Source organism: Mytilus californianus, unplaced genomic scaffold, assembly GCF_021869535.1.
Source record: "Mytilus californianus isolate M0D057914Y unplaced genomic scaffold, xbMytCali1.0.p SCAF_10, whole genome shotgun sequence".
NCBI lineage: Eukaryota > Metazoa > Mollusca > Bivalvia > Mytilida > Mytilidae > Mytilus > Mytilus californianus.
Genome location: NW_026262582.1, coordinates 37,955,684 through 37,964,496, shown reverse-complemented (window position 1 = coordinate 37,964,496; position 8,813 = coordinate 37,955,684).

Sequence of the window (8,813 nt, the reverse complement as noted above, 5' to 3'; positions counted from 1 at the left end):
CATGGCCAAAAGAAAAAAAGACCAAGAGACAACAACAGTCAACATTCAACAAAACATTGCACAGAACACCAAGAATTGAGCAAATCATCCTGAAGGATAAACAGTTTCTGATCCATTAGGGAAACCCGTTGTGTTGCTGATGGCATGCAAAAGTTCGATGATAGGTCATGTTAAAAGTAATTAAACAAGTCATTAAAGTAACGAATAATATTTTGTTGTTGAATCCAGAGACGAGTAATTTACAACATAGAAAAAGATGTTGTTACACTTTCTCTCTGTGTGATGTGAACAACTATTTAAGAAATTTACTTAATTGTAGTATTTTACTATCATCGCAACTGAGTCATATCAGAAACCCTGTATCCATTGTTAGACAAATTAGGTTTGACATTAATTAACCAACTTTGTCATAATTTCGATCGAAAACATTGTCATTGAATTAAACATGATTCGTGTCAATCTGAAGAATGTAGCAACTGATTTTTGTAGATATTATGTTGTATTGCTATCACAGGTTAGAGGGGGGTTGAGCGCTCACAAAAAAATGTTTAAACCGGCGACATTCTGCATGTGCCTTTCCCATGTCAGGAGTCTGTTTTTCAATGGTTGTGGTTGGTTGCTGTCTGTCACATTTGTTGTTCGTTTATTTTTTTGTCGTAATTAGGTCGTTGTTTTTCTCGTTGGAACTGTTTCACATTGTCGTTTTTCGATTTTTTGCCATTGCTTTGTCAGTTTGTTATCGACTTCTGAGTATGAATAACCCTTTGGTATCTTTTGCCTCTCTTTTGTCATGTCTGGGTCTTTTAAAGCTTTCTATGCGGAATGGGTTTTGATCATTGTTGAAGGATGTACGGTAGCTATAGTTGCTAACATCAACGTCATTTGCCTCTGGCTGTTGGCAATCCTCTTTAAATAAATAAAGAATTTAATTAACGTCATTTGGATTCCTGTTGATAGTATTTTCATTTGAAATCATACTGAAACTCCTTTGTTTTTATATTTCTAGTGCATACTAATTCAAAAGCAAGTGAGAAGTGAAGGAAATAGACGTTCGAACACTTTAGACTAAACAACTGTTTATGGATTTTCTCATTTATTTCTGTTGTATCAATACTGAATGACTGTATAGAAAAAAATCATTTATCATTCAATCAACTCTTACGCATGATGCCATTATCAAACCAAGATCATTTGCTGATAACTTGATTACACTTCTATGTAAATAACACAATTAACATGTCTGGTTATTACTGCAATAGACTAAACCTTGTTCTTTATCTGTTTGCCAATAGTCTTTTCATATTCCCGACTATTGACTCCGAAGTTTAAGGTTTTTCGACAGGTTACCTACTCTGTAGGACATTCTGATACTCGGTTAAGTAAGAGCAACTAAAAGAAGTAAAATCAAACTTACAATAGTTGATATTTTGGGAAAATAAACTGTTTTCCAATGATTTTGTCGTGTATTATAAAAATAGAACAATTTTTTTTTCCTAAAATTGCGCAGATTGTTAGCTGATTTTACTTGTTTTAGTTGCTCATATTTGACCAGTACAATAATGTCCCACCAAAGAGTAGGTGATCTGTCGAAAAAATGTATAAGCTCTGAGGTCAAAATTCGGTAAAATGAAAACAGTCTATTGTTGATTGAAGCTATCCAGTTTACAACTAATGTGATAACTGATGAGCCGAGAACAATAGATTGGTATGTTGTCTTGTGATTTAGGTAAAAATAGCTTGCATGATTAATCTATCAGCCATACGATTTAGAAATAGTTTGAAATAACGACTATTTCATTAACAAAGTATTCAGAGACTACACGTGAAAAAATAATTGAAACATTAATTATATAAACGATTTTGAGTTTTTTACTTTTCAAGGCAAATTATTCTATATTTGTACACCTGAATATATCAATGTTTTATTCATGCAATTGGCCTTTGGCTTTGGTATGTGTAAATTGTTATTGTCAATGGAACGCTACTGATAATTTGGAACATTAACATATTGAAAATATTTTCGAAAAAAGGAGGTGCCAATTCCGTCAAAGACTCAAATGACAGAATAGCTTTCTAATATTTAACCTTTTTTCTTAATATTGATTCCCTTTTAAAATAATGCAATGTAACTATAGTAATTGATGATCGTGTCATTATGTCAGTTTCTAATAAAAAAAGTCGGTGACCCCTTTAATAATTTGTCTAATATATTTTTATACAAAATAAATTACAGTTTGCCCCAATGTTACAACTATAAACAGATATTGGTAGAATATATGCATTGATATAAGTATTAACTAAGTATCGGATATGTTCTATTAACGGTTCTTATATATCGCAGATTCTTTATTTAAGGAATGACTATAATATTTTTTCTGTCTATAGCGGGTTATTTAACAATGTGCACCACATTTTTAAAGTTATTTCGAATAGACAGAAAAAATATTACAGTCATTCCTTATAATTTAATTCTAACTTCCATTTTTAAGGAGTGAATCATGAAAAAGACGTTGATGACGTCACGGTCACATGACAAAATTATGTCTATGAGATTGTAGACAAAAAACTCTCAGCCAATCATAAGACGTGTTACATCCAAATTTAAATTATTAATCGTTGGATATCAATTTTCTTGGGATTCATGGGTACAATTAAACCAAGAATTCAAATGTCAAACAAATTACAAATTTTCTATAGGCTTTGTATGAAGAGATTGGCTACATGTAACTGGTCTCGGCTCTCTAATCCTGTATTTTACTAATCTTTAAAAAAAATTAATCGCAGCAAATTTGATCGTATAGTCTCAGGTGTACATACATTATTAGTAGCTTTTAAATTAGTGCTTGCAATCTAAATCAAAAGACCCTTGAAAGCCCCGAATTTAGCTCCTTTTATAGCTGACTATGCGGCATGGGCTTTGCTCATTGTTGAAGGCCGTACGGTGACCTTTAGTTGTTAATTTCTGTGTCATTTGGTCTATTGTGGAGAGTTGTCTCATTGGCAATTATACCACATCTTCTTTATATACTTAACCCAGATAATTTCAAAGTAGCGTAGCATTCTTCATTGTGTATTCTCATATTCACTATGTAAACGGACCAATTTCAACACCGTACACCAAACTCTCGATGATGTCTGGATTCCAAAAGTGTTTTGTACTTTTGAAATAAAATAGAATTGAACAAAGTGAACGATACTGGTGTATATTAGTTCACGAAAATCAAAATTAGTTACTTTTTTTAAGGGGTTATTTTAATCTATCTCCACAAATTCTCGAGTTAAGAATTTTAATATGCAAAAGAACCGTCCAGATATCAATTCTGATCAACAGTTCTTTTTATAAATGATAGAAATATATTTTATTAATAGTTGATTAGATTTAGATTTACTAAGAAGTTTTGTATTGATTTGTATAGAATCTGAAGATTATTGCGAGCTAATATCCTCAGTGGATGATTGATTGTTCAGGGTCGATTTCAAATAAATGTCTTTTTTCCTTCTGAAAAAATAATTAATCCATGGAGATATTGGTCATGTGGGTAGATGTTCGTCAAGTGACTAGATTGCAGTTTTAATTTATATACAGACACATAATATGGACAAAGCGAGGGAAAAAAAACACATTTCAGATAAGATTTGACGATGTCACAACATTTGACGTACACAAATCAGTATGTTGAGTGCTGCTGACATGTGATGGACCATTCCATATAGACAAACTAATCACTACTGTTTCGGTAATGTTAAAAAAACATTGTAACTCAGCAGCTGAAAGACATAAATTACTGGAAAAAAAAACTTTTGAAGATATACTTATATCATGATTCTATTTGTTCTTTTCAATAATTTTCATACACAAAAACAAAAACAAATCAGTCTACAAAATGTGTGACTATTCCGGTACAGAACCCAATCTGTAATTAGGTCAAAATCAGGTCAATCCAACTGACTCTCATAAAAGATTTTTACACTTTTGATTTCACATTAACAAAAAATCAGTCGTTTGTCATGTTAACTGTCATGAATGCTAAAAACGAAGCAGATATAAATCATTTTCAGAAAGCCATCTATGTATAGGGTCGTAATTACCTTTTAAAAAGTAATCTGAAATAGCACGAAATTCATAGGCTATCTATAATTAATCATTACATTATTAAAATACAAATTAATAAGACAATATCCGCTAGGAGCAGAAAACAACCATCGAATGCACTTTTCTCGGTTCAATAGCCGCAATTATTTACGTGCGAAAAAATTTAACCATAATGGTATCCATATACGTAACTAATAATTACACTTCTACTTTTTACTTATATCTAAAATTGATATCTGCATTGTGGGTTGGAAAAAAAGGAGAAAAGAATTAAGTTCGTAAAACAGAGAAGACCTTATTATTTTCCTGAAATTTTTAAAGTTTAACTAATGTGAATACTAGTCAGTCAAAATAAGGTATGGAGGAACAAAATTATCGCGATTACAGAGCTGTTTCTCAGATACCATAAGTAGTATGTCAACTATATTAATTATGTAGAATGATCGTATGATGTGCTTGTCCGTCTTACAACTGTTGCTTAAATGTATAGGGTTTATCTGACAATGACATCATTTACATGGTTCACTGATCAATGTTAAGGTTAGTTTGTTAGTACTTGTAATATAAATCAACTATATGTGGTCATTTACATGGTTCACTGATCAATGTTAAGGTTAGTTTGTTAGATAGTACTTGTAATATAAATCAACTATATGTGGTGTATAGAATGATGGAAAGGTGGACATGTTCGACTAAAGAGTTCGTCTGAGCTTGACACAGCTTTTATTGTCCAATGATTAGATTTCATGTAAAGTCTGTTTCTATGATTCCATAAGTACAAACAAAATGTGTTTCATCCACTATATTCGTTGCATAGAATGATTGTAAGGTACAAATGTCCGTCTAATAGGGTTGTAGTATGATTGCCAATGAGACAACATTTACTAGTTTCTCAACTGTTACAAGACATAACATCCAATCATAATGAGTAATGCAGGCATGGTATTTCAAAGTAAGAACTCTTGATCTTATTTCAGCAGTCACAATTAACATTAACAATTAAAATGACGTCACTGACAACGACCATATGTCATCTGACCTTGAAATGATACCGAGGTTGCAATCTCAATTGAAGTACAAAAGGAGACCAGCATGGTATAAAAAGAATAATTAAAAGCTGGTGGTGATTGATAGGGTTAGCTATTCCTTGTCCAAGAGTGACACTCTTTAAACATCTCGTAAATCAAATATAATAGTTAACAAGTATATATGTCCGTCGAAAACCATGCCGCTCTCATACTTTTACATTGGCATGTTCAGTGAACCACAAAATTTTGGTCTAAACCATAATTTGATATAAATAAATATTTTAAAATGGAACCAACTGCTTTCCTACTTTTCAAGTTGTTGTGAGCAGAACTTCGTGACAAACTGCCTTAAACAAACCTTTAACAAGATATCGGGTATTTACAACAGTAAAACTTAATGTTTGCCCTTATAAATCTTCTAATACACCACATCTATCTCCATTCAGATGTTTTTTTCTTTTAATTTGATTATTCTTAGAAATCAACTGACTTCAACCTGATTTGAAGAGTGATGGCAACAGTGTAATTAACAAATGGGCAGGCTAACAGAATTTGGAAATTTTCAAAGAAAAACATGAGCCCACACATCAAAATAGCCTTTACATTTTTATTTTCAGAATTAGAAATAATCAACATTTGAGGCAAAGAATATCAAAATGTTTGTCTGTTCACAAGAAACTCAACAGACTCATATTTCTGCCTCAACATTACCTACATATTGGGCCTGCATATGTATATACTACATTTGCTGAAATTCAGTTTAATTTCAAAGGTCATTGAAATACAAAACATATGTCAACAAAAAGAATAAATATTCATAATAAGAGAAAATCTCATGAAAATACAGTTCGATCTAGCACTGACACATGATAAGGTGAAGAAAACTGTTTGATTTTGTCAAACACTGATATTTCACTGGCTACAAACTATACAGTTATCGTACATGATTATAACTAATTGGTACCAAAATCAAACATTTCTGAATAAGTTGAACGCATATCAATAAAAGTAAAGTAATGCATATTGCATTAAGTGCGGTGGACATTTATACTAATTGTAAATGACATTTTAATGCAAAAATTAACCATAGGATACCATCACCACCTTGCCTTTATACCAAATCAGTTAGACCTTACTCTGTCTTAAGAATTACTTTTGAAAATCCATTAATTACAGTTCAACTGAAGAATACATTCTTACTTCTGATATATATTTTCGCCCTTTATTACTAGTATTCCTTATTTAGTAAAAGAGGTTAAGACAATGCTGATATAATCATAAGTTAAAACTCATCAATTTTTCTTATCCAGAATGCGTTAGAAACTATTTTGATAGTATTTAATTCTAACAGAAGACATACCTCCCAAGTTGCAAGTATGGGGAAAATCTGATCTCCCAAACTATATGAAAGGCATACCTTTCCAGTACTAGTAATCATTTGTGTTAAGGGAGATCATTCAATTATCTAATTTGTATTCAAATATTACCAAACAAAACTCGAACATTCTAGTATCACCCATAGCCTGTAATTAAACACAATCTTGCTATCAGTCAGAATCAGTATCATAACAAATATACAAATGTTTTAAATAGCACGAAACAATGAATACACAGTGACATATGTTGTTAGTGCAATATATTGGATTTATAGTGTACTTTATTACATTTATTATGCATGATTTTGATTGCCCCCTTGGTGCCTTCATATTTCATTTTTGATAAATATATTTGTTCATAGAATACACACACATCAGGTGCAGATGTATGGGTGAAATGGACAATTCATATAAATCATACCACTGCAAGGACCTTGATATTGAGTCTCCTAAGTTTCCTCCCCAAGGCTATCACCAACGCAGTAGTCAGCATTTCTATTTTCATATAAATTGTCATGGATATGGTCAAAATTATAAATTAACTGTTTACAAAACTTTAAATTTTTCGAAAAACTAAGGATTTTCTACCTATGGAATAGATTATTTGAGCTGTATTTGGCAAAATCTTTCGAAATTTTGGGTCCTCAATGCTCTTCGACTTCAAACATTTTATTTGGCCTCTTTATTTTTCTCGAGTGTCACTGATTAGTGTTTTGTAGACGAAACATCCGTCCGGCGTACAAAAGTTTTTAAAAGCTTTGTATATATGTTGAGTTTATTTCTAATATGGCTATTTTAAATTCAGAAATTTGTCATTGCGATTGTAGTGATTAGAAATGTGGGGTCAATTATTGAGTTTTAGGAAATGCTGCATTGAAACAATGCTATCAATATCTAAAGTGCCCATTTTTCGCAAAAAAATATAACCCAACGCAATTTTTCAATTAATAAAAACATCACAAAAATTTCTGGATTTACTGTAATACATTAATTCAGGTTTATTGGTCAATTAATGAGATTCCTTATATTCTAGTATTACTATAATTGTAAATCATTTCAGATATATACATGTAGTTATTTATGATAGCTTGTGAGTAAGTATTACATTTATCTTCCGTAATGGTTAACAATTGATAAGCAAAAATCATGAGCATGAGACTTTAAAAAAACGTAAGAATTCTTAAACAATTGGTAGTGGCACTTTATGGCAATGGTAAAAGTAAAATAACAAAAATACCGAACTCCAAGGAAAATTCAAAACCGAAAGCCCTTTATCAAATGGCAAAATCAAAAGCTCAAACACATCAAACGAATGGAAAACAATATTCCTGACTTGGTACAGGCACTTCTTTATGCAGGAAATGGTGGATTAAACCTGGTTTTATAGCTAGCTAAACCTCTCAGTTATATGACAGTCGAATAGAATTATAGGTCTTTAGTTATAAAATACTAGATTATGTTTTTTTTTTTTTAATACATTATATGTAGGAAAAATATGTTTTCAGTTTGCAAATTAAATCTGATAATTGCACAGAAAATTCATCAATAAACTTATAAAGATATTTAATATGATAGCATGTGGTAGAAATTGTTAAATCTGAAGTGATTATCCCCTAACCTCTTTTATTAAATAATAAAATCTTCACATGATTAAAATAGAATTGGAAGAAATGATGGTTTATCTCTAAAGAATGATAATGATCGTAAAACAGAAAACCTAAACCAAATAAATAAATATTTCTGCTTGGAAATCAATTTACAAAAGTCTAGCCAAAGAGATTACAATCTCCAAAAATAGAAGCAGACATAAAATCATATAACAGTCAGAGAGATTATTTAATAAAAAAATCATAATTTGGTGAAAAACCCAACACTATCAGTTAATGTACTATTTTGAGATGGTTAATTACATGTACTTCGACAAGGGGACAGATCAACTTATTATAAGAAGTGTACAAAGTTTTTTCCCCAAAAAAATCTTTGAGCAATTTTTTATTCATAAACAATGTTGTATAATTCATGATCAATTTTGATTTTAAGATTGTTTGTGATGTAATACTGTAATGATCAAATACACCACGTGCACACGTCATCTCCCCATTTATTAAATGTCAGAATTTATTTGATGACTTGCTTGTAGTCAACTGTTCCAGAATTTCCTGTCAACGTTTTTAATGAACTACAAACTTGAAGTGTATTCATTATCAACGATTGAATGGTTTCCTCTTTATACTCAGTACATGAAAATATAGCATAAAAGTACTCCAATAAAAAAAAGAAGCTGCTAATCAGACTTTATAAAACGTCACCAGTGTC